Below are 24,865 nucleotides of genomic sequence, written 5' to 3' on the forward strand. Positions count from 1 at the left end.
GAAAGCAAAAAGAATTCCACGAGAATAAGAGCTTCCACAAAAACAAAACAAATAAACAAAAACCTGCTTATAATACTTCTGAATAGAAATAAAATATATAATATTTTAAAAACTTGTTTTACTTGCTTTCAAGTGTGAAATAATCTTTAAAGAATCCCAATTGACTTTAGAATGAATATTATATTTTCCAGTCTCTTTGAGCAATGCTAATAACTTTGTGGATCTAAATAAAAGGAAAATAAATGAAATTTAATAAAAACTGAGGTAAAACTCTAATTTCAATATCAAAAATCATGCTAACCTTCTGGAAAAAGTTCATAGTATAAGCTATTTTATTTATTGTAATGATCAGTTATATTATTTAGCTAATAGATATTCTAGTCATGTTATGGTGGAAAATAAGATTTTTTAATTGCTATAATATTTTTAAGTGTATTCTTTGAGTTTGCTCATTTAGAAGCAGTCAATTTGACCTTATGCTTTATAGCAAGTTTCATGTTTTCATTTTTTAAGACTACAAAATGAAAATGAGGAGTCCAAATTTCATCTTTTATAAATAAATGTCATTACTGATCCCTGTCTGCTGAGTGTGCTTTGGGGTTGTTCTCACAGTACTGTTCTTTCATCTCATCCCTTCTTGCAAACAAAGGCAACTTGTCAGGGTTTGGGATATGAGCTGTGACCACAGGTTAGAGCAAAGTTAATTATTCTGTAGAAGCATCAAACCCAAGACTTTGACCTCAAGAATGTCATGCTTGAAGCAACTGGACTAGCTTGGCCATAGATAAAGCAAAATAAAGTTGCAAATGAGCTAGCATTTGAACCAGTGGTGGTAGGGTGAAGGTGGGAACTCATTTTTCCTCTGCATTTTGATTTTACCTTTGAGTAAATTAATCCATTCCAGAAAGTTCCTGGCACTTTCACTCTCTTCCCCTCCTCTTTGTTTATTCTCATTCTCCCCTGCTCACAAATCCCCAAACCCTCACAGAGTCCTAAGAGTGTTGAGAGAGAGGATGAACTAAGTCTTTCATCTTCCTTTAATTCCCAATCATCTATATGCTCTATCAACCAGTAAGTTTTTCTATCAACTGGGATAGCTTTCCTAATTTACATAATTTGTAGTTTAAAAGGAAAAAACCCTCATTTTCAGGTTTGGAACACTGATAATGTGTATCAACCCTAATCTCTTCTTCACTCCTCTTGCGAGAGAGATTAATCAAGATGCTGTGCCTACAATTGTGATTTTCCCCTACAATTGTCTTTTGGTTTTATCCTTCTTCGCCTTGACACAGCTTCCCCTGTAGCATATGCTCTCCATGGCTGATCCCTCACTTAAAGAACACTCTTAATGACTGACTTCCCTGACATGATTCTACATCCTCTCCAATACATTCCACTCATGATCATTATAACGTTCTCCCTCAGATCCCTACATAATTACTGACTCCCCGTCACCAAACATATCACACTCAAGCTCTTCTCACTAACCTCAAGGGCACACAGATATTTCTTATCTCCGTCGATGTTAATTTCTCATTAACATCCAATGTGCCCCCATTTTCAGCCCAGGGTCAATACCTTCTAAATCACAGAGAAAAGTAACCTCTGTTTCCCTGTTTTCGAGTCACTGAACCCCCAACAGCTCCTCTCTTGCCCCTCATGCTCTTCATGGAGTTGATTAGGAACCTTTCTGTGTTCCAGTCTATAACCGTAACACACACACCAGAACCAACCCCAAACATAGCTGAGGAGCCCTGACTGCTTCTGATCATATTTTCATGTGGCCTCTTCCAAGTGCTCAAGGACTGAGTCTATGCTATTTTGTTCTTTATCTTTTCAAAGTTAAAGGTCATGAATTAGAGCTCTACACAAAAACATTGATGAGTCACAAAACACTGGGTGAAAAAAGGTAGAAGATTGTGTAGTTTGACATCATTTTTAGATTTTTTAGCACAGAAAACAATGTTATAAATATAAATACAAACATTATAAATCTGTCATAGATATGTTAAGGTATGATTAAAACATATAAAGAAATGTATGGGAATGGCAAATCTGTAATTCAGGGGTAGAAGCAAGTTCTGTGCAGGAGCAGAAGGAAGAGGGGTCTTTAATCCTATAGAAAATGCTTTATTTCTTAAGCTGAATGGGGAGCACATGAACATGTGTTACATTATTTCTCTTTTTTGTGTATTCTATGCTTTTTTATAGTAAATTCAAAGAGTAGGCAATATCCTTAACATTACACACCAAATTCAAAATACATGCGCTATTTTCTCTACTGACCTGTAATATTAAACACATAATTACAGAAGGGACTTACAAAGTTATCTATTCCAAACTTCCCTCAAATTGAGAATCCACTACCTAATATTCCAATCACGAATTTATTGTTATTCTTTAAATTAAAAAAAAAATTTTAAGTATCTCTTTGTGGTAAGCACCAAGATGTCAGTGGAAGACACAGAGAGGAATAAAAATCTGCCTATTTACTCTGGGAATTTAGACTGTAGAGGGAGAGACAGATCTTTAAAAACTTAAGTGTTGTAGACACTATGATAAAGGATCCAGGCAGAAGGCAAAGTCTGATGATGTGAAACTGAAAGTAGCCTAGCATATGGGCTGGGTGCTCAGGCCCAGAGAGGAATAAGGCAACCTCTTAAATATTAGGATTTTGTTTTCCACCCTGCACTCTCCAACCCTATAATCACACTCTGTACATGTGATCTTTATAAGTGTGTTAGAGCTATACACATAATGAATTTAATAATATTCCCCCACCATCACAAAGTTCCAATTGGTAAGATCTATGCATAGTCAAAATGCATAGCCTGTGTTTATGAAAGTCAAGCTAAATGAGGTGAAGAAAGGATGTGAAATAAAAGGAGGAATCAGCGATAATGCTACAATTTTAATTCTAGAGATAATGTTGAAAACATTCCTTTTGCTTTTTGGATTTTTTGTTATCTCGATTGCAAATATTGTTTTGTTCACCTGAGTAGTTATTGATACTTTCACCTTTATTTAAAGAAGTAGTTAGTTAGAAGCTCGTATGTTGGCATCAGAAACACTGTCACAGTATAGCTGTATGTCTTTAGGGAAATTTCTTAACCTAAGACCTAATTTTCTTTTATGGAAAAGAGGAATGAAAGGAATATTGCTCCTAAATTGTTATGAGAATTAAAATAGATAATTCACATAATGTTCTTAACACATTACCTGGCACACAGTAAACACTCAAAAATGTTCATGTTTATTATTATTTCAAACTGCTTATAAGGAAAATCTAAAAGGCCATACGCTATTTTTTATCAGACATTTGAAACTCAATTGTACATAATTCCTTCCTAATCCCCTCTTAGTTCTTTCACTATACATTTTCTAAGATGAGACACTTTCAACTCTATATAAATATGAGTAACGCTACAAACTAGAGACTTATGAAATCTGCCTGCCACTCCAATCAGGGAATTGTCTACGTGCTTTTCAGCAAGCAACGCCATGCATTTACTTCTATTCTCTTTAGAAAGAAACCATTGATTTTAATGGGTAGCACAGAACGGTTGTGAGAAATTACTGCAAAAAAACATGGCATCAAATTACATGCCACTAAGTGCAACATAACATCTAATGGCAATGTAAATCTTGGTTGTATCTCCAAGTGTTATAATAATTGTTTGCTAGAGAATTCAGCATCATTTCTATTTAAAATATTTGTATGCTAACTCTGGTATTACCTTAGGTGATGTCGTTTTGTGAATTTTATCTTTCTATAATTTGCAACTATGATAAAACTAATTATTAGAAAGTTGAAAGTTTTATCTGGTAGGTATATTCCTTAGGAAGATCTTGGGACTATACAGAAATGACAATAGGTAGTTATTCACAAATGATTATTCTCTTCATTCTTCTGTATTGTCGGCCTCAAAATGCATTCCTTACAAATAAGTTTCTTATTGTGTACTTTCAAAGTCTACACAAACAGTAACTACTGACGAAGAAATCAAACACATTTTTATAATTTGCACAAACTCATATCTGAAACCTTGGATTTCCACAGTTCTTGGGAAATAAAAATTAGGGAGATTTTTTTTTGTGAAAAATGAGATACTATGTGGAAAATTTTATGTATATATTTATATAAAGAAATTATTTATGTATGTGTCTTTGGGAATCTTATTAATATTTTAAAAGAGATTACAAACAATAGAAAATTTATTTTTAAAGTGTTTTATAAGATTACTTAAACTAATAACAGCCACCACTTTCCTATACACACAGCGGGACCTCTTTACAAATAACTACATAAAAAACTTCCATAACCATTTATCACAAAATGTGGCAACTTTTAAAAATATATATATATATAAAATGATTGGTGCTAACTTACTGGCATATTTTGAAAAAATGCGGTATCATCTATGGTTTTATTTCTTGTAAGTGATTGGTATACATTAGCCTTTCTGCGGGAATATGAAGTATATGACATAATCTAGTATTTTAAAGTGACCAGAAGTGAAATCATGGTCAAGAGACAGTGCGTGGTGAAGAACAGGTACAAGCCATTTATCTTCATTTTCTCTGTCTTTTTTTGGTTAATACCTATTCAGGGTTTTAAGGTAGTGCTGAGTGTCATCCCCCACTTTAAAAAAAAAAAGCTTCCTTTTTCTGTTAATAAGTAAACCTTTGATTTTTAGATGACAGAGTTAAATAATCCTTTAAAAAAATTGCTCAACAGGAAATCATATGGCGTGCATGTGGAAAGTCAGGAGAGGCGAGTGGTGGTCATCGAGGAGCCCTTGTGGCTGATGGACAGATCACTGGAGAACAGGAGGCCTTGTACTTATCAGAGCCTGACAGGCTCCAGGAAGGAGAGGTCCTCTGCCAGCACTCACTCCAAAACTTGACTAGTGTGTAGTTAGACACAGTACGATGATCACAGCATTGGATGCAGTCAGAATTTAATACCCTGGCAGCTGTGGAAACAGTAAGAGGATCCACCTCGCTATAGTGGGATTGAGTAACGTTCACAGGCTTCGCTGGGGGTTCAGAAAAGCATAGCAGTGCCTGCTCCACTGAGCTTCTTATAATTCTCTAGAAGTTTGAAATTTTTCTGTTTCAAAAGGGACATTAGCTGAAGGTCGTTTCTCCTGACTGAGGTTGCAGTGATTAATTTCATTTCCCTTGTTCAAGTGGCCTGTGTATACCTTACAAAATTGCATCAACAAATTGGGTTAGTGGCCTATTAGGCTAAGAGAAATAAAATTATTGCTCCTCATCTCCTCTTTGTACTTTCTGCTGCAGCATGAGTGTGTCTCCCTAGGTCCTGATATCTTCACATGATAAGATGAACTTTAATAGAAAAATCGTAAGTAAGCAGAAGAATACTGCTAATTCAATTTTCCTTGAATGTGAAATAATTAGAAATCAGGGAAGTAGGCAATACTTCATTTTCTGGATCCATATATGAGAGTTTAGGAATCCAGCAATGCCTTTTGCCTTTCTTTTAAATTGAGATATAATTGATATATAACATTGTATTCATTTTCGGTGTACAACCTAATGATGGAATATGTGTATATATTGCAGAATGATTACCACAAATAAGTTTAGTTAACATCCATTACCACAGTTACAACTTTTTTCTCTTGTGATGAGAACTTTTAAGATCTACTCTCTTGACAACTTTCAAATATACAGTACAGTACTGTTAACTATAGTCCCCGTGCTGTACATCACATCCCCAGGACTTATCTATCTTATAACTGGACAGCAACGCCTTTTGACATATAGTTTTGCTTAGTTCAGTGGGACGCTGCATCTCTTTTGATACTTGTTTTTTCTTTGAATGTATGCAACCATTTGTTCCAGTGACGTTTCCATATTTTCTGTTCTGTTACAGATCCTTAAATATTTTTTCTCATAGTAATTTATTCTGTTCAAAACTAAGAAATATTTAAAAATTCTAGTCACAGAAATATTCTGTTCTCAGAAGAGCAGGATAAATGGTCTTTATGCTAGGGAATAACAAACAAAAAAAATGGATTTCTTGGATATGGTGGGAAGCAGATAGACAGGGGTGTGAGCAGGAAGAAGTGTGTGTGAGGGGGTGGCGGTGTGTCCGTGTCTGTGTTTTGTTGCTGTTAGTACCCCCCGCTCCTTCATCAGGAGGGAAGAAACAAAGAGAGCAGGTGAGAAGTGTGGGCGATGAATTTTTCAGAGGAATAGATGAAGAAAAACAGAGCTATGTGAAAGCTGGTGGAATCCTATTAAAAGAAACAACAAACAGCTGTTTTAAAAAATCAAAACAAAAACCTGAGAGTACCATTAAAAAGAACTTTTGTCTTCCTATCAGTAAGAATAGCAATTCATTTTTCTTTAAATTTTTTCCCCAAAATAAAGTATAAAATATGTTGATTTTTTTTTTAAGATTTGTTAATATGTCAAGTGTCCTGGAATTCTAAATTAGTGATTTAGTTAATCATGAATCAGGCATCGCGTTTGTATAGCAGAGAGGAGGACATGAGGCTGCTTCATAGGCCAGTGACAACGCTTGTGACGAACGGGGGCACTTGCTGCTTTTTCCAATGGGAAGGATCTCTCTGGAACATTTTGGGCTTCTGCTGACGATGAAAATCAGTGCTCCCCAAAGGACTTTTACAAAGGAAACTGCAGGCAAAAAGAAAAAGATACCGATTACTAGTCGTTTATGTCAACTTAGATAAAGGAGTTTTATTTTGGTGGTGATGGGTTGTTTTGTTGTTTGGAGAGTTTGTTAATTGGACTGTTTGCTCTCAGACTTGTATATTGTTTACACATATATTCTTTATGCAGATGTCAGTGATTATTTTTTCTAAAGGGATAAGAGATATATAGAGATATAGAGATAGATAGATAGATAGATCTTTATGGGCCACATAAGGTCTCTGACTGGGCTGTTGCTTCTTTTACCTTCCCTCCTCTCCTCCCCTCTTTTTCATCCTCCCCCTCCTAAAATGCCCGAATTGTTCCTCCCATACAATAAAATATTGCAGCTTTGAGGAGCCACTTATATAAGAACATTGGAAGGATACTCACCATAAGACCATGGACCAGTATTTCTAGAAATGACCTTAAGATCATTCCATTTAACACTGATATGTTTCTGAAGTTGTTTTATTTTCCTGATGAGGAAACTTACTGAGAGAAAACAGTGACTATATGTTGTCTTCTGTAATTCTCGATTAAGACACAAAATAGGTTTTAAGTCATCAATTTTTTTAATTTATTTTTTTTTAATATTTATTTATTTAGGCTGCACTGGGTCTTAGTTGCAGCATGTGGACTCTTAGTTGTGGCATGCATGCAGGATCTAGTTCCCCAAACAGGGATCAAACCCAGGCCCCCTGCATTGGGAGCACTGAGTCTTACCCACTGGACCACCAGGGAAGTCCCTAAGTCATCAATTTTAAATCAGTGCCAATTCTTTTTCTAAGACTTCTAAAATGTTTGCATCTCACTAAAATGCTGACTCTGTAGATGTAATTTATAAGGTCGAAAGATAGATAATGGTGTGTCAAAGCAGCATCAAACTCCACGTTTGCATAGTACAAGTCATAACTAGTGTTTAAATATCTATTTTCTTTCAAGGAACATCTTATAAAGGATCTTTTGCCCTAATCCTAATCAGAAATCTCTTTAACAAGCAACTGGGGATTCATTTTTCAGGAGCCTTCAAGAGTTCTGTTTCAGTCTTCTTCCTTTTTTACTTTTCACAGGTTTCTTGAAGGATCTCATCAACACCAATCATTTTTATATCTAGTTTCCCAAATCCCTACCTTTATAACTCCAGTCCTGACTTTTAATCTTTCTCTTGATCCATTTATCTAATAGCCTAATAGATATCTTTTTCTGGGGCTACAACATATATCATAAATGCCACGTGTTAGAAATATAACTCTCATTTTTCCCAAGCCTCTTTTTCCATCTGTATTACAATATCAGTCCCATTCAGTTCCTCAGGACTGAATGCTGGGCACCCTATTTAGTTTATCTACCTACCAACCCCCCCCCCCCCGCCCTTCCCCTTATCCCCATGCTAAACCACTTATCGAATTCTGTTGATTCTATCTCTTTTGTATCTTATATATACATCGGGTTTCCTTTTCCACCACTACTGACAGTGTAGGACCTCATTATCCTGGCTTATACTGGTTCAATAATCTCCCTGCCAGCAGCCTTGACCCTCTCTAATCCATACCTGACACTGCAACTAGAGTAATCTTTTAAAATGCAAATTTAATCATCTTATTTCCCTGTTTAAATCCTTCAAGCGGCTTCTCATTTCCTCTAGGTTAAAGTCCAAATGCTTTCGTATGGCATACAAGGCACTTCCATGATCTCACACCCAAACTCACCTCTTGCCCCTGCACCCCCCTTCCACCCATTCTAACTCCCAACCATGAAGGCCCAAACGGAACTTCTTGGAGTTTCTGCACAACCCAATTCTAATTTCTCACATTCTGCTTTCTCTACTTACGAGTCCTTTACGTCTTCATCCACTTCTCAAAGTCCCACTCACAACTTTAATGTTTAGGATAAGTGGCATACTCTGTATTAGGGCTCTCAAGAGAAAGAACCATCTATATACATATATATATATATATATATATATATATATATATATATATATATATATATGATTTAGAAGGAATTGGCTCATGCAGTTATGGAGCCTGGTAAGTGCAAAATCTGCAGAGTGGGCCAGTAATACAGGAGCCCCTGGGAGAGGTGAGGTTCCATTTCAATGGCCATCAGGCAGGAAGAACCCATGTCGCCAGTGAAGACTGAGGCAGTCAATTGTAGAAGTTTTTCTTACTTGGGGGGAGGACGGGGTGGGGGTGTCAGTCTTTCTGTTCTATTCAGGACTTTGACCCGATGAGGCCCACCCACAATGGGGAGGACAAACTGCTTTACTCAGGTCCACTGATTTAATACTAATCTCATCTAAAAACACCCTCACAGAGACACCCAGAATAATGTTTGATCAACTACTGTATCTGGGAACCCAATGGCCCAACCAAACTGACTCATAAAATTAACCATCGCACTCAGTATGAAGTAATTTTTCAGTCCTCTAAAAAGAGTGAGTTGATTATTCTCTCAGTGTAGCATAAACATCTATTATATTGCCTCTATTTCTATTTACAACGTTTTTACAATTATTTATGTCAGTCTCTCCTATCAGATATGAGCTCCATGAGAAAAGATACCATTGCCCTGGCCAAAAATAATGGTTATGAAGGTAATAATAAAACCGGAAATTGTAGAGCTCTCTATTATTTTCAAAATCTGCTCTCTCATTTGATTCTCACATTAATCATGCTTATATACAAATGGCTGGTATTTTTTCCATCTAATAGAAGTGGTAACTGAGGCTTAGAGAAAATATGGATTTGACCAAAGTCACAGAGTTAGCAACTGTCACTGCCAGAACTGCTGGATTCTATTTAGCACTTTTCCCCTCAATAATCAGGTTTTAATAAAAGCCTGTCCTAGTCTCTTATTTTGTCGTTTTTTTTAGCTAAGTGTCTTTTACTTGGTTATTAATTTTCAGACTCTTACTGTACATAGTGAAGTGATATGCTGTTACTTGGAGCAATATGTTGGAACATGCTACTGCTTGACTCATTTCCAACTTTCAATATCTGTAAAAAATAGACGTGGTTCAAGTAGCTGCAAATTAAAGCACAGTTTAAAATCACTGTATCATATCAAACCTATCTGTACTTTGGCTTATAAGTGCATGCTGCCTGTGCAAGGATAATCCATCACAGCTTAAAATTAGAAAAAGACTCACAGCAGGTCACTGGTTTTTCTGACAACATGACCTTCTAAATACTTCTTAAACTGAATAGATGTGTTTTCCCCTCCACGTTTTCAAATCCAGATAGTTTCAATGGAGCCTCATTTCTGTCTGGGAAGCCTATTCGAGTCCATCATTTAATTAAACTGGTATTTGCATTTATAAAGCAGAAATGACCGAAGGCAAGGGCATCTCCTCATACGTGTGCCCTAGTTCCATAATGGAGATGTGCACATCTGTCAAGGTTGTTGAAACTGAAGCCATGTGTCCTCTGATGTTGGATGGTATTCTGGACACACTGCTTTAGCTTGTCTGCAGAGCAGTGTCAGATTTCACAGCCCCTCAAGGGATAAAAGGAATCTGTACTGAGATGTGGTAGTATTAAATTTGGTCAGTATTTCTCATCTCCCTTTTTAAAAACCATTTTTATTATGTTTATTTTCAGTGAACACTTAAGGAGTCTGGGGATAACTATAAATGTAACTGTTCACAATACCCACCCGATTCAAATATCCAGCTAATATCAAATACCCAGCTATTTAGAAACATGTGGATGACTGTGAGAAGGGTTGCTCTTCACAAAGATTGTGCCAATACGGTCTCCTTTCTAGACTCAACATCCATGTTATTCCCTCAAACCAGATTTCTTCTCTTTGTTTATGTGACTGGAATTCCAGATATTTTCCTCAGCATGCATTATCTTATATAACCACTTATCCAAATTTGTATCTCCCTGTCCCCCATACTCACAACAATTAAAAATTTTTATAACATTAAATTAAACACATAGTGGGTGATATTTTATGAGGCATTGTGGGCTTCTTACAAAGGTAGTGATCATATTTCTTTTAGCCAGGATCACCATATTCTTTTTTTTTTTAATTAATTTCTTTGGCTGCATTGGGTCTTCGTTGCTGCGCGGGCTTTCTCTTGTTGTGGCGAGCGGGGGCTACTCTTCGTCACGGTGCGCGGGCTTCTCATTGCGGTGGCTTCTCTTGTTGCGGAGCACGGGCTCTAGGCACACGGGCTTCAGTAGTTGTGGCTCGCGGGCTCTAGAGCGCAGGCTCAGTAGTTGTAGCGCACAGGCTTAGTTGCTCCGTGGCATGTGGGATCTTCCCGGACCAGGGCTCAAACCCATGTCCTCTGCATTGGCAGGCGGATTCTTAACCACTGCGCCACAAGGGAAGCCCCACCATATTCTTAACTATGAGTGGAAGGCTGCTTCTTTAGGATAAAATGTAGTTTCCTGGTCTGCCTTTGGTGGGGAGGATTTTAAATTGTGCAGCTGAGGGAGGAAACTTTAGGTTTCTTAACTGTTAAGCTGTTCCAGGAAGTTGTGCAGCTGAGAAGGGGAATATATCAGTGGGCTTCTCCTCACTGGGAGGTAGTGTAAAAGTGAGAGATTCTACAGTGAAATGGGCGTGGGGAGCCATGAGAGCCTTCCACAGCTGTGGAGAATTGCAGACTTCCTTTTGGCTAATGAGAGGGATCTAGAAGGAGCATCTGGCAGCTGGGAGGGGCCTACATTTTAGTATAGACAAGAATAGAAGATAAAAGGATGTAGTAGATGGAATACATGCACTTTGGTAAAGCATTTGATACAGTGTCTGGTGAAATTGCACTTTAAAATACTTCTAGTAGGTATAACTATCCAAACAGATGAGAAACACATGAGAAACTACACATAAAGGCAAAGGCATCGTAGCCTGGCATGGTTGGCATAGGACTGCCTGGAGGACTCAACCTTCTCCGTGGAATCCGATGGGTCATGTTGGTGGGTTTGCCTGGTGCGTCACCTCCTCCAGTAACTGGACAGAATGGGAGGGGGTTTGTACATAATTCATGGATGATGCTGAGTTGGGGATGTGATATGTGCACAAGTAAATCCTACAACAGGACTCAAGGAGCTCGGGGTATATATATATCAGAGACTAGAAGGTCATGGGAAGTAGGATTTGTGTTCTTCCTATGTTCTGAGCAGTACCTGGTTCACTTTGGGGACTCTGCCATCATTCATTTAGCCCAAAGTGTCAAAGTCCATCCTAAATAAAGACTTGATTTTGTTAATCTATCTTGACAAAAATAGCAAGAGCCAACAACAGCAACTGGAAGCTGACACTTCCTTAATATGAAAAACAAAATAAATTTTAAAAAGTTAAGAATAAATATAGTTAATATGCAAATTAAAGCCACAGAACTGTACATTTCTATGTAAAATACAATAAAAGTCATCAGAATAAAAGTTAATTGTTGTATTTTTAAACTGTTAGTGTGAAAATTATATTACTATACTTAGTAAATAGAAGATCTTCTAATGAATAAAGAAAAAGATACAAAGCCAAATTTAAGTGAACAGAAATTATATTTTTAGGTTTTGTTAGAGTAACAATAATTTAAAATGCAAAGATAATTGTAACCTTGAATGATTGCAGAGTATTTTTCTTACAAAGAGTAAGTCAGAATATGCTAATGGATGAGATAGGATGTGATAAGGTATTTCAATAGCTTCACAAAGCTAGGACAAAAGCCATATGGTGAAATCAATGTATATCTCCCTTTCTAAATCTTGTTATGTTTAAAAGTGGTCTTAAAAATCATTTGTCTTATAAAAAGACACATGTTCCTCTAATGGAAAGCAGTACGCATCTGAGCACAATTTGTGACTTTAATCTGATTGCTAATAAGAAGAAGACTTTATATAAATACAAGGCAAATAATTGATGAGAGAGAACAAAGGAGTAAATCTAACACAAATTTTCTTCTCTTTTGGCGCTGAAAAAGGAAAGATGCAGAAGTTATCAAGCTGCATGGAAAATGTTAAAAAGGCAGAGTAAGGCTTTATCTCTAATTTACAGAAAGCTGTCATGGATGAGACTTGCACTCAACTGAAAGAGCAAAGCAATTGATGGATATTGGCCTGAAGCCCTAGGGCAGTGTGTGCACTTTGAAAACATTTTAAATTTAATTAAAATATTCAAGATGGTTGAAAGAGAGGTCTACTCAAACCAGAGTATAAACTACTACTAGAAAAATTAGTCATTATTAACAATTAAGGATCAAAGTCAAAATACAATAAAATTGTATGTAAGTATTGGTTTTGGCATATAGAAAAAAAGAAATCTTTTCCAAGACCAAGACCTGTATTTTCATAGCTTACATTTTAAAGTAAATAGTGGCTATTCCCCCATAACCACCACTCCAAAAAAATCCTTATCTGTTAATTTTGTTTTTAGGAAAGCTTGGTGTCCCAAGCATGAGGGTATGCCCAGTGAACCATCGCTCTCAGCATAACCTAAGTTAGTAATTTTAGTCATAAGCTTAAAAGATTAAACCTAGAAATGGTGATAAATAGAACCTGCCTAGATACAGAGGGTTTACATTTTAACCAGAGAGGGAAGTTTTGTGATTAAAATTACCATTGACCTTAAAAATGTTATCTATTATCTTTTAGAAATTCTTTTATTGTATCAATCTCTTTTACTTCTTTCATTCTTCATTATTAACATTATTATTTTCTTTATTCTCTCATTATTTTGTTCTTTATTGCTTCTATTTCTGGGTGGAGACTAAGCAAAGTGAAACAGTAGACTTTTGAAGTTATGTGAAGCCTGGTCTGAGCACTGACTGGGTGCCTGGCCTCCCACTCACCAGAATTTGCATCTACCTGAATTTCTGCATCCCACCCTTTTGGCCTCGCCTATCTGGAAACTTCCCTGGGTAGGAATGGTCACACACATCCAAGGTGCTCCCTACTGTCTTCACATTATTACATTCTTATTTGTTCATATTACATTCTTTGTGGCTTGTTTTTGGTTTCAAATCTAATATTGAGTAGTTTATATGGGGATTCAAGATTTTGAAAGTGTGATAGGAGGGGAGAGAGGTCTTTGATACAGGAAGAGAGAGGATCTTGTAGCTGTTGTCTAGTCTGATACCCTTCCTCAAGCTGGCCAGGAGTCAGGTCATCCCATGAGTGCACATTTTCTACAATATTCCTCTGCCCTAGTGATGTCCAGTCTGTGTAGACTTCTTCCTGACATCTTATCTCTCCTAGTCTGGAACATTTCATATCCCTTTTGCAAATGCTTAAGTATTTACATTCTAAAAGGAAATTTCCAAACATTTCAAAAGAAATGTCTTAATTACCAATTCAATTTTACTATAGAATAATAGCCCTCACAAAATTAAAATATATAAATATGTATGTTCATATAATAAGATTTACATAATCTTTACTATTTAAAGATGATATTATTGATGATAAACAAAGGTTACTATCCATGATACAGTAACTGGAAGTAAGAGTGCCTGGAAAGAGCAAAGCAAAATGAATAACATTTTCTAATCAGGGTCCGTGAATTATATAGCTTGATCCACATTTCATTTGTATTTTATAATAAAACACTACATTATCAGAAAGTGAATATGTATATTTAATATTAGATTACATCCATTAGTAAATGAAAATATTGTTGACATGAAATTTAAGTTTAGAATGTTAATTTGGTAAATAAATTCAATGTTAGTTACTATTTTATTCTTGAAAGTAAATTATAAATAAATATATACATATATATATGTATGTATTAGAGAAAAATTAATGTAATTATTTTCTATCCATACAAGACATTTAAATCACAATTATTAATTGTTTTGGCAATAATATTTATGATTCTCACAGTGTCAAATTGTTTTGGAAATGTACTCATTGCAAGGTAAAAGAATCCAGTAGAACCAAAGGATAAAGTTGTCTGGAATATGAAAGAGTCAGTGATTCATCCATTAATTCAATAAATACTGGTATCTACCATGTACTCGACAACCGTGCAAAGTGCTAGAAATTCAAAGATAAGGTGCTCCCTGCAGTTAATAGTCTAGCCAGATACGGCATCTCTTAGTTACCCTAGCTTCCTGGGTATTAATAAAATGGCAGCTCCATGTTCCTTGACAGATTAAGGCTCTGGCTGGACACTACTTTTCCTCTTTCCTTTTACTCTTGATTCTTCCCTCTTTTATTTTTCATTTATTATTTTTAATTGAAGTACAGTTGATTTACATATTCTTCCCTCTTTAAAATCCTCTAGACTTGAACCCTACTATCCTAATTTCTTGCTTTCAGTTTATCTTCAGGTTGGACCTGAAAGATAACCCCTTTTCATATAACTAACTGTGGACCTTCCAAACAATCTTTCAAGTTCTCCTCCTGGCTGTACTGTTTCAAGTTTCAGCCATCCTGAGTAAAAGTTCCTTTTTGTTGACCTGGTCCCAGCCCTGAGGTCCCCCTTCTAAATACTGCACGTCTCCAACGCACTCTTTCATCATATCCTCGAGCAAGATCTGGAAGTCAAACAAGAGAAACAGACATGTAAACACATAGTGAAACCATGCATGTGGGATATTATTCCACAGAAGTCAACAAGGTACATTTATGATATAGAGCAAAGAAGAAATACATCAGTTTTTTTAAAGTATAAACTAAGATCATTTTGCCATAATTTTAAAGCATTCTCTATATCCTCTAACATAGTTCTTCTTTACCCATTTAGTAAGTAAATATTTACCTACTATAGCTCTGGATATGCAGTAATGAGGAAGGCCCTACCCTCTTAGAGTTTACAGTTTAGCAGTGAAAACAGACATTGAACAAGAATCACAAGGGTGTTGTGTGCTATAAAGGAGAAGAGCTAGGATCATTCAGACGTATGATAGACAGCCTTTATCTAGCCAGCCTTCTGGGAAGAAGTGAGAAGGAGTGACTTCACATAATAATGGGTCAGTTTCTCGAGCACCATATCCATTTTTATGAGCCTACCTGTGATTCACCCAAGAGAAAGTGATCAACAATTATCCACATTTTAATTCTCTTTTAGGACAAGGCACTGTACTCTTAGGAAGTAAATATATTTACTGCTCGATTGCATTGCTTAATGTATAATAACACATTTCTCTTGCTGATGATCTTCTATTATCATAAGTGCTTATGGCAAAAAAAACAAGTGAACCAAAAAGTTAACGGACAGGAGTGCATTTAGCTCTTCCCATAACGTGTTCCCCAAAGCACTAAGGTGGTAAATCATTTGACACAGCATGAGAAATCCACAGATACTTTTTTTGCTCCATATAGATACATTTAGGAATAAGTAGATGCATAAATTTATTCAGGTGTCCAAGATGCTATCTGCATAATGTAGTTTTGCAACAAAGTACTGAATTGCTCAAATCCCACATTTTCCATTAAGCCAGCCCTCTACCCATAAATTTGGATAAATCTTTTATTATTACTTTCATGTATTACATATCACATTTTCTCTCTGTGTCAGAGTTTTGTCAGTCTATACCATTGGAGGACCCTCTGCTACTGAGTGTTTGTTTATTCCCCCCTTTAAGTTTCCCACAGGAACCCTAGCACAGCGTCTGTTCTGCAGCCAGTATTTAACACATTTTTGGTGGGTTAAATGGAATGCAATGGGGGTAAGTTGAAATGTCTATAAGATCAGTCATATTAAAAGTTTTAAAGTAATGATCTCAAAAACCACATCTGAATACTGAACAGAAGGTCCACAATTGTATAAACATCTTGACCATGATTATAATTATTTTCCTACAGAACATGGGGACATGAAAAATTGAAATCACTGAGTTATTTATTTCAGTTGCTTTTTTTTCAACCAATCTTCTTATTAGAATTGGTAGCTAATTTTCTGGTTTGAGAATTTTTTTTCTTCCAACTGATTTATGTTATAAAGGGAACAACATCAGGGGAATGATTAAATACTGAGGAAACAAAAGACCTAGGCAGCCCATAGATGACAAGCCCTGAATTATCAAGATTCTCTTGCTAATTGCAGCCCAATTACGACAGATTGGGGTGTTGCTATGTCAGAAAGACCAGAGTCAAAAACCATAGATGTCAGTACTAAATAGGCATAGAGAACGCACACAGCCCACAGGGAAGACAGTTATCAATACAGTTCCTTGCCCTGTGGAAAAGACTTCGGTAACTAGCGTTAGTCTGCAGGAAGTAGCTTTCCTAGAAGGAATAGGGATTCAAAAAAATACCCCAGGCTAAGAAGGATACTAAATGTGATGAAGAGGTCATTGAGCAGAGATCAAAGGAAGTCTGCAGCTGTTGTATTCTGGTTGTCCAGGGGTGTTCTTTGATGTCTGTATAACTGTTTGGGCTAAAATCAGAGCCCTGTGGAGGAAGAGCCACGCCCCCTACTTTCCCCAGTCCTACCCAGAAATTGAGAATTGGGTAAACACCCAGGCCTATCGGCTATTTAAACATTTAGAGTTACGGGAACGTTCTTACTTTGGAGAAGTGTGGTAGATGATGAAATAGAAAGTGTACACAAGTTAAATGTCTTTTTTCTTAATCCCCTATGCTAGTATAATATTTCATGTGTCAGAATTTCAGATTTCCAGTGATGAATCTGCTGCCTCTTTCAAGTTGCATCTGTAGTACCTTACTACCTTCAAAATGATCTGATCTTTGTCTGTCTTTAGACATGTTCCTAGAAATTAAGAGGTTAATGTTGAACTAGCTAAATTAAATATATTAGCCACCATGAATGTTATGTGTTATGATGTCATTATGCTTTGTCTCGCTAACACTTTATATATATTTTTTAAAACTCAGCAATATTTCATTTAGACATATTTCTTTTGGTAATGGTAACTAAATAACTAAAATATAAAAGGTTTAATTGTGAGAGGAAAAGAGTGCTTACATGTGTAAGGGATTTAAGGATAAATTTAAAATCCCGTATTTTCACAAACCAATTGAGTGCACATTTCCTAAGTCTTTCACCATGGCAACAGTGCCAGCGGGTTCACTCAGACCAATGTGACACAAATCTGGTATCATTGGCACATTTTCATAGCCAAAATGAAATTGAGAGTAATTATTGAATAACTCAAGCAAGAAACCCCTATCCCACAATTCCCTTAACTATTTGGCTAATAGGTTTCTGTCTGAAACATCCCAATTAATTACAGCATTTCACACTTCAGCCTGACTGTGGACACTTGCCAGTTCAATGATATTCGTCTGTCCTCTGTGCATGCAAATGTCTCCATAGCAAGGGACGTGCTTTCTGAAGAGTGACTCTCCTAGATACCTTAGAACATAAGTGAGGCAATCCAAACAACAGCATTGCAAAGTGGGTCTGTTTTATTTCTATTTAAAAGCCAGAGAGACGCAGCACCAAAAAGGCAACCTGTTTTCTCAACTGGAAAATTTCACTTAATCTCTGTGACACTAAAGGAACAAGTATTTAGAAAGTGTCCAATTAATGGGAGCAATGAAGACCACCGATACAGACCATATATGAAAAAGTTGATCCCAGTTACTAAGTTTGTAGTAGTTTATTCTGGAACTCACTATATCTGCATTTATACCCCATAAGCAAAGTCTGGTTGACTGGGTAGATAATACACTGACCGATAGACAGAAGACAGAAACAATATTTGCTTTTTTATTGAAGACTCTGAAGATGAAGAAATAAACATTTTAAATAAGGCTTTTTTTCATCTTTATTGCAATTCAGGCATACTTCATCTGCTAATTTGTGAAATATAAATATCCATTTTATGATGTATAATTTCTGGACAGACTTGTTTCTAGAATAATTTTAAAAAGTGCTTTATTTCAGCTGGGTTTTTGTCTGGCTTTGTTTTCCTCAAAAAGAAAGCGAGAAACTATAAGGTTAGACATTTCAGGCTTCTTAAAAGCTTTAGATGCATTCTATTTCCTTTCAAGGTTTTATGTTGAGAAGTTATTTTAGGGATAGAAAAATTAATTACAATTATAGCAATTACAAAATGGAAGGTAAAAAGATACTGGGTTAATATGTCATATACAAAGCGCAGGGCCTGGTTTATGTAAGAATTTTATAAAATACTCCTGTGTTACCAATCACATCATGCAAAAGTAGTTCTAGGGTAGCCAGCAGAGGGGATTTAGAGATCAAGGGCATATCCCATTGCTGTGCAGTCCACCATGGGTAGTGCCTGTTGCAGTGTGGCTTTTGCTCTTGGTTTCAAGGGGAACCTTGGCACAGAGTTGGCCCTGGAGATGGAATTGTGGGAGCAACTTACTGACCATTCTGGCCTGTGTGTTCAGCATCTTAAATGGGAATTAATTGAATGGCTCTGCCCATGGCATTCTGTTGTCCTGCCCACTTCATCTGTCCCTGCAGGGATGGAAGGTAAAGACACCGAGTTCTGGGAAAATTAAGAGATGCCTAAAGGGCAAAGGGGCAAAGCTGCACTGCGGTCAGGCATGAAAATTTCTCCAGCTGTCAATTTGGACTCCAAACACTAATTTTAGAGCAGAAAGATAAACCTTATCAAGTTGTATGCCTTCCCTAAGTGAATCTATCTCAAAATGCTAGCCTCCTTCCTAAAAAAAACCCAGACAAATAAAAGCGTATGTTCATTATTCTCATCGAAAAAAGAGAAAATTACCGGAATGATGCACTACTCTTCCCCTGTTTTCGGGTTACTTCAGTCCTTTTACACTCTTATGCATGGTTTCTTCACATGTAGTATGACTGCTGTTCCTATGTAGTGCATTGCTCTTTGTCTGTTTTGAAAATTACAGTAATGGTTTAACCTCAGTCTCTAATTCTGTTCAAAGGCAATTTTTTTTTTTTTTGTTTCAACGTGTGCTTTCTTTAAGATGTCCAAAACAAAAAAACAACATTTCTCCAGATGAGTGAAAATTAAAATATAATGTTTTAGCGAAGAGGAAATCACCACCCCATCCCCAATCTCTTAGGGTACAATTGGTGACAAGAGCCCACCATTTTGCAAGGCTCAGAAACATACCTGTTAGGGAACTTTGTTTGCATCTTCACTTTCAACCATCTCCACTTTTGAACCTTTAGAAGTACAGGCCACACTGCTTGCTACAGTTTAATACAGTGGTATCACTGTTTCTCTCGTAGGTTGGCAGTACAGACAGTACGTTGCTCCCTGGGACACTCATTCAACAGACCTGCATTCAACAAGAGTTTATTGAGTGCATCCTATGCACTCAGCATTTTATGTTCCAGTCACACTAAACTACTTGCCATTCCTCCCACATGCCACCGTTTCTAGTCCTCATTCCTTTGATCGCACCAACCCCCCTGCCCAGATTGCTCCCTCCCGCAATTACTTCACCACATATATCTCTGTTCCAATCTTCTCCTCTTCAAGGCACAGCTCAGATGCGTCTTCCTTTTGCAACTATTTCTTATTCCTTTCAGCAGGAGGTGATTTCACCCTATTTCATGCCCCATAGGACCTCATCTGTACCCAGCTACTTAGTTTGTGGGATCCAGTACAAAATGAAAATGAAGTGCCTCTCGTTCACAACTAAATAAGAATTTCCAGAGTGACAGCAGAGCATGAAACCAAGCGTGGGCCCTTCTAAGCATGGGGCCCTGTGAGACTGCACAGGTCACACGCCCATGAAGCCAGCCCTGTCTGTGCCTCCCCAATGCACTAATTGCTATCAATTTTGTTAATGCGTGAGCTATTTTTACACACAGATTGACTTTTCTTTTTGCATATACTGTACACTCCTTGAGAACAGTGTCTGCATATATTCCCACAGTAACTAAGAGAGAGAGAGTGTGAGAGTCTTACAAAATATCAGATATTCTAATTCTTGCTACTAAAATGTAGTCCACAGACTGACATCACCGGGAGCTTGTTAGAAACTTGGAATCTCAGACTTTACCCAGAACAATGGAATTAATCCACATTTCACAAGATCTCTGTGTGATCTGTATGCATATTCAAGTTTGAGAAGCACTGTTGAATGAGTAAAAGAATAGCTCTCTAGAACAGAAGGCACACGTGAGGTGAGAAAAAAATATCTGTGAAGGGTTCTGTTACTATCTGTTATTCCTTCACACTCTGACAGAAAGGAGATTTCTGCCTTTTTCAAAAGGAGGGAAGTGTTGAGTTAATGGTTCCTGTCCCTCATTTAATCCTCTGATTTTCTCTTCCCTTTGAGAGGAAGGGCTACTTTTCTCATTGGTGATACAGGGAAAAGCCTGGTAGCTTCTAGAAGTGGTGCCTTGTAAAACGCAGGTATGGAAACACAGATCTGGAAATTCCAGTCTCTCTCCATCCCACCCTCCCTCTCTCTCTTTGATCTATCTCTCATTCTCCTGTGCTTTCTGGTATTCTGGTTTGCCCATGACTCCTATTGTTAAGTAGCCAAACAATTCTGTCAGTATGACAAAAGTTAAACAAAACAGGCTTATTAATTGATATAACTCAGATTTCACCAGAAAACTCAAAAGGCGTCATGTCTACTATAATGTTCTGCCTTTGATTCTCCCTTTGATTCCTGTCAGAGCCGTCCACATTAAGACTCTTTCAGAGCAGCCAACATAGCAGTTGTGTGGGAAGATGGAGTATTTTGGAAATTCTCTAAATATTCCAGGTCTCTATTCCAGGAGATCCTGAAATATGTTTCCTCGAAAAGATCGTAAGAAGATTTGTGCAATCATGTAAATCACTCTATCATAATGACAGCTCTGTGACTTGGCTTTTAAAGAAAACCTAGATAAGTAAATAGGAAATGTGGAAGGAAAAGTAAACTTAACCTTATTAAAAATTATCCTAGAGAATCTAAATTCACCAATTTAGGAAAAAGTCTATTAAATAAATAGTTGCTACAATGGTGCCAGAAAAGAAGCCTGATTTTATTTAGAGTGTATTCTGACATTTACTTATGACTACTACTTGCTTACTTGCTCCTGAGATAGTTTATTTTCACAGGGTTAGATCTTAGGGCTGTGAATTCTTAAGATACATAATCAAAGTTTAGAATTTCAATACACATGGATTTTAAGAAAATTTACAAGACCTTTATAAAATTTCAACTCCAAAAGTGAGCTTATGTATCCAAGCATATTTGTGCATAAAAGTCCTCTAGGGGAAAGTTTTAGCTATTTTTAATCTGGATAGTCCTCGAATTTTCCAGCCCTAATTTCACTTGTTCATATAGTCCTCGAATTTTCCAGCCCTAATTTCATTTGTTCATATTCATGGAAGTGAAGTTTCTTTGCTATTACATTTCAGAACCTGTTTGTGTTGTAAAGGTAATAATTGCAGGTAACATTATATTGAGTTCTGCTACCGAAGGTCCAAAGTGCTAAATAGAAGGCAATCGTGGCAGACCAGTAACATAAGGGGAAAAGCCAGAAATTATATGTTGAGTTTGCTTAGAAGAGAGAACTTTATTCAAGTCTTTTATGGTGATAGTAGCAGCTAGGAGATTCAGGTAAAGCTGAAACAAGCCAAATTTCCCTTAGCAGATTGCTTTTTGCTAATTGGTGGCAAGAGATAGCTACAGTTTTACAACAGCAACTTTGATTCCATTGTATAAGCTCTGATCATGATTCTATTCCTATGTATTGTTATCTATTTCTGTGTAATATACTACTCCAAAACTTAGCAAGTTAAAATAGTACCCATTTGTTATTTCATATTTTCTGTGGATTAAGAATCTGTGTGCTGTGGAGGATTACTGGACTGAATGTCAATATTATGATATAGTATGAGGGTGTTTCGTGTTTGGTAATTGCAATCATTGTTGCTTTTGTTGTGGTCATCCATTTACAATGCTTGGTGTCAGTTTATCTCTTGTAAAAATAAAATACAGTGTGTGTGTGTGAAAAAAAGAATCTGATAGACAAAAAAAAGAATAGATACAGGTATATGTATAACTGAATCACTTTGCTGTACACCTGAAATTAACAAAACATTGTTAATCAACTATACTCCAGTATAAAATTAAAAAAAAAAGAATCTGTGTGCTGTGTATCTAGGTGTCCATGCCTCCAGCTCACTCATGAGGTTGTAGTCAACCTATGATCTGGAGCTGCAGTCTAATCTAGAGATTTGACTGGCAGACGATCTGATTCAAATCTAATTGACATGGACTCCTCCACAGGACAATACATGACATGGTGAGACATTCACGAAAGAGCAGGAGAGCTTCAAGAGGAAGCACTTGTTTCTTTATAGCCTAAATGCAGAAATGATGTTATAGGTTTCTATTGGCTAGAAGTGAGTCACTAAATCCAGCCCACAGTCAAAGGGAGGAGATTATCAAAGGCAGGAATACCAGGAGTGGAATCACTGGGGGTCATCTTAGGGACCACGTATTACACCCTCCCACTTAAGAGAAAATAAGAGCTAAAGAAATGAGTCATTTCTTCTGTTTTAGTCTACCACCAACATTTTCTAAGGTATTTTTATTTGATCAGCCTAAAGAAATTTATGTGTAATTCTCCCATTCCATCCTAGAAACATGTCATACTCTGGCACATTTTTGTTTCATGAATGGAACACACTTCACTTTGGGGGAAATATGAAACAATTGAAAATGTGTTAATCAGAATTCTTTCTTTTACTAGTAACCATAACCCAATTCAGATAAATGTAAATTTTAAAAAATTTTGTTCAATGCCTGTAAATTACAGGTGTGTTTGGATTTAGGCATGGCAGAATATAGGAATTTATCCAATTTATCATGTCTTTCTGTCTCTCGCTCTCACATGCTCTTTCACTCTCTCTGTTTTTTCCTGTTTTGAACTCTTTCCTGAACAGGCAGTGTTGATGTGGAGAAACCTGACATTTCCAGACTCATGTCATTTTTATAGCCAGAATTTCTATTAGAAAGCAAGATTTTTTTCTATTCCAAAATTCCAACTGACATCCTAGAATCGAGCATTTATCATACTGGTTTAAGTTGCATATTCATTTTGACCAGGAAAGGGCATATGTAAAATATGTGAAGAGCCAGGCCTGGGTAATAGGTCTGTGCTTTAGGTTGGGGGTAGGATCAGTCTCACTCAAATAACAAGTACTGAGCGTGAAGGAAGAGTAAATCCCGAAAGTGAAATTGGGTGCTGAAGACTGGAATGGGTCCAGCCAAAACTACGTGTCCGTTACACGTATTTGTCTATTACAAATACTTATTCAATGCCTATGACGTGCCAGGCACAATGCTGTCATTAGGAACAGTTCTTCTACCAACTAGTAGAGTTGTCTTCAGCTCCTGGGAGAGCAGCACGAGAGGGCTGATTAGATGGTAACGGTGGACAAAGTCCCCTAGTTCCGAGGGAAAACAAAACCAGCCCAAGTGTGTATTTTGCATCATAAAAATTTTTATAACTGCGTACGGCTTTAACAATTATGTTAGTTATACTAACATAATTAAATAGCTTATAATAGAAAATATTTTCAAAGCGATTATTTTATGGTTAAAAATTAGGATCCTCCACCTTTGGCATCATAACAGTATCAACTCTGGTACCACCTCCTGCCTCTTTGGCTACATAGTCATAGGAAGAGCAGAGTTACTTCTTCATTGTCCTGATTTGTCTTTCTCTCTCTTTGATGACTTTAGAGCCTCTTTCACCAGAACCCTAGGGAGGCCAGGTTGGGCTTAAAATAATCACAAGGATCAAACATTATGGTGATTAATTTTACTTGGGAGTATATTCCTAAAGTGAAGTTATAAGTTTCCAAATCCGGTTTTGTCAAGGATGACATGTTAATTCATGTCATAGAATAGATCCAACCTTTAACATGCTTTAGGGCAGTCACATTACACACATTTAGAGTTCTCTTATACTTTGTTAGGAGATGAAGATCTAAAGGAACACTAGAAGACTGAAAGTTACGAAAAGAGACATACTGTTTTTCTGGCTTTAACCAAAAAAAAAAAAAAATCAAACTGGAGAAGGGCTGAGGGTCAGTGTATGTGTGCAGTTGTTTAGGGAATATGTTCATTTTTATTTGCTTAAGATCATTAACTGTTGGATCACTGCAGCAGTTGTGAATGATTTATGGAATGAGACACATCCCTGCTTAGTGCACAGACTATCAACTGTGCTAGCAATTACAGAGACATGGTGCTATTTTTAGTGGTACAGTTACACAGGAACCACATTATTATTATATGAAATATCATGAAATATAAACTAAGCTTCTCTCACAATGGAGTTC

Source organism: Eubalaena glacialis, chromosome 12 (genome assembly GCF_028564815.1).
Source record: "Eubalaena glacialis isolate mEubGla1 chromosome 12, mEubGla1.1.hap2.+ XY, whole genome shotgun sequence".
NCBI lineage: Eukaryota > Metazoa > Chordata > Mammalia > Artiodactyla > Balaenidae > Eubalaena > Eubalaena glacialis.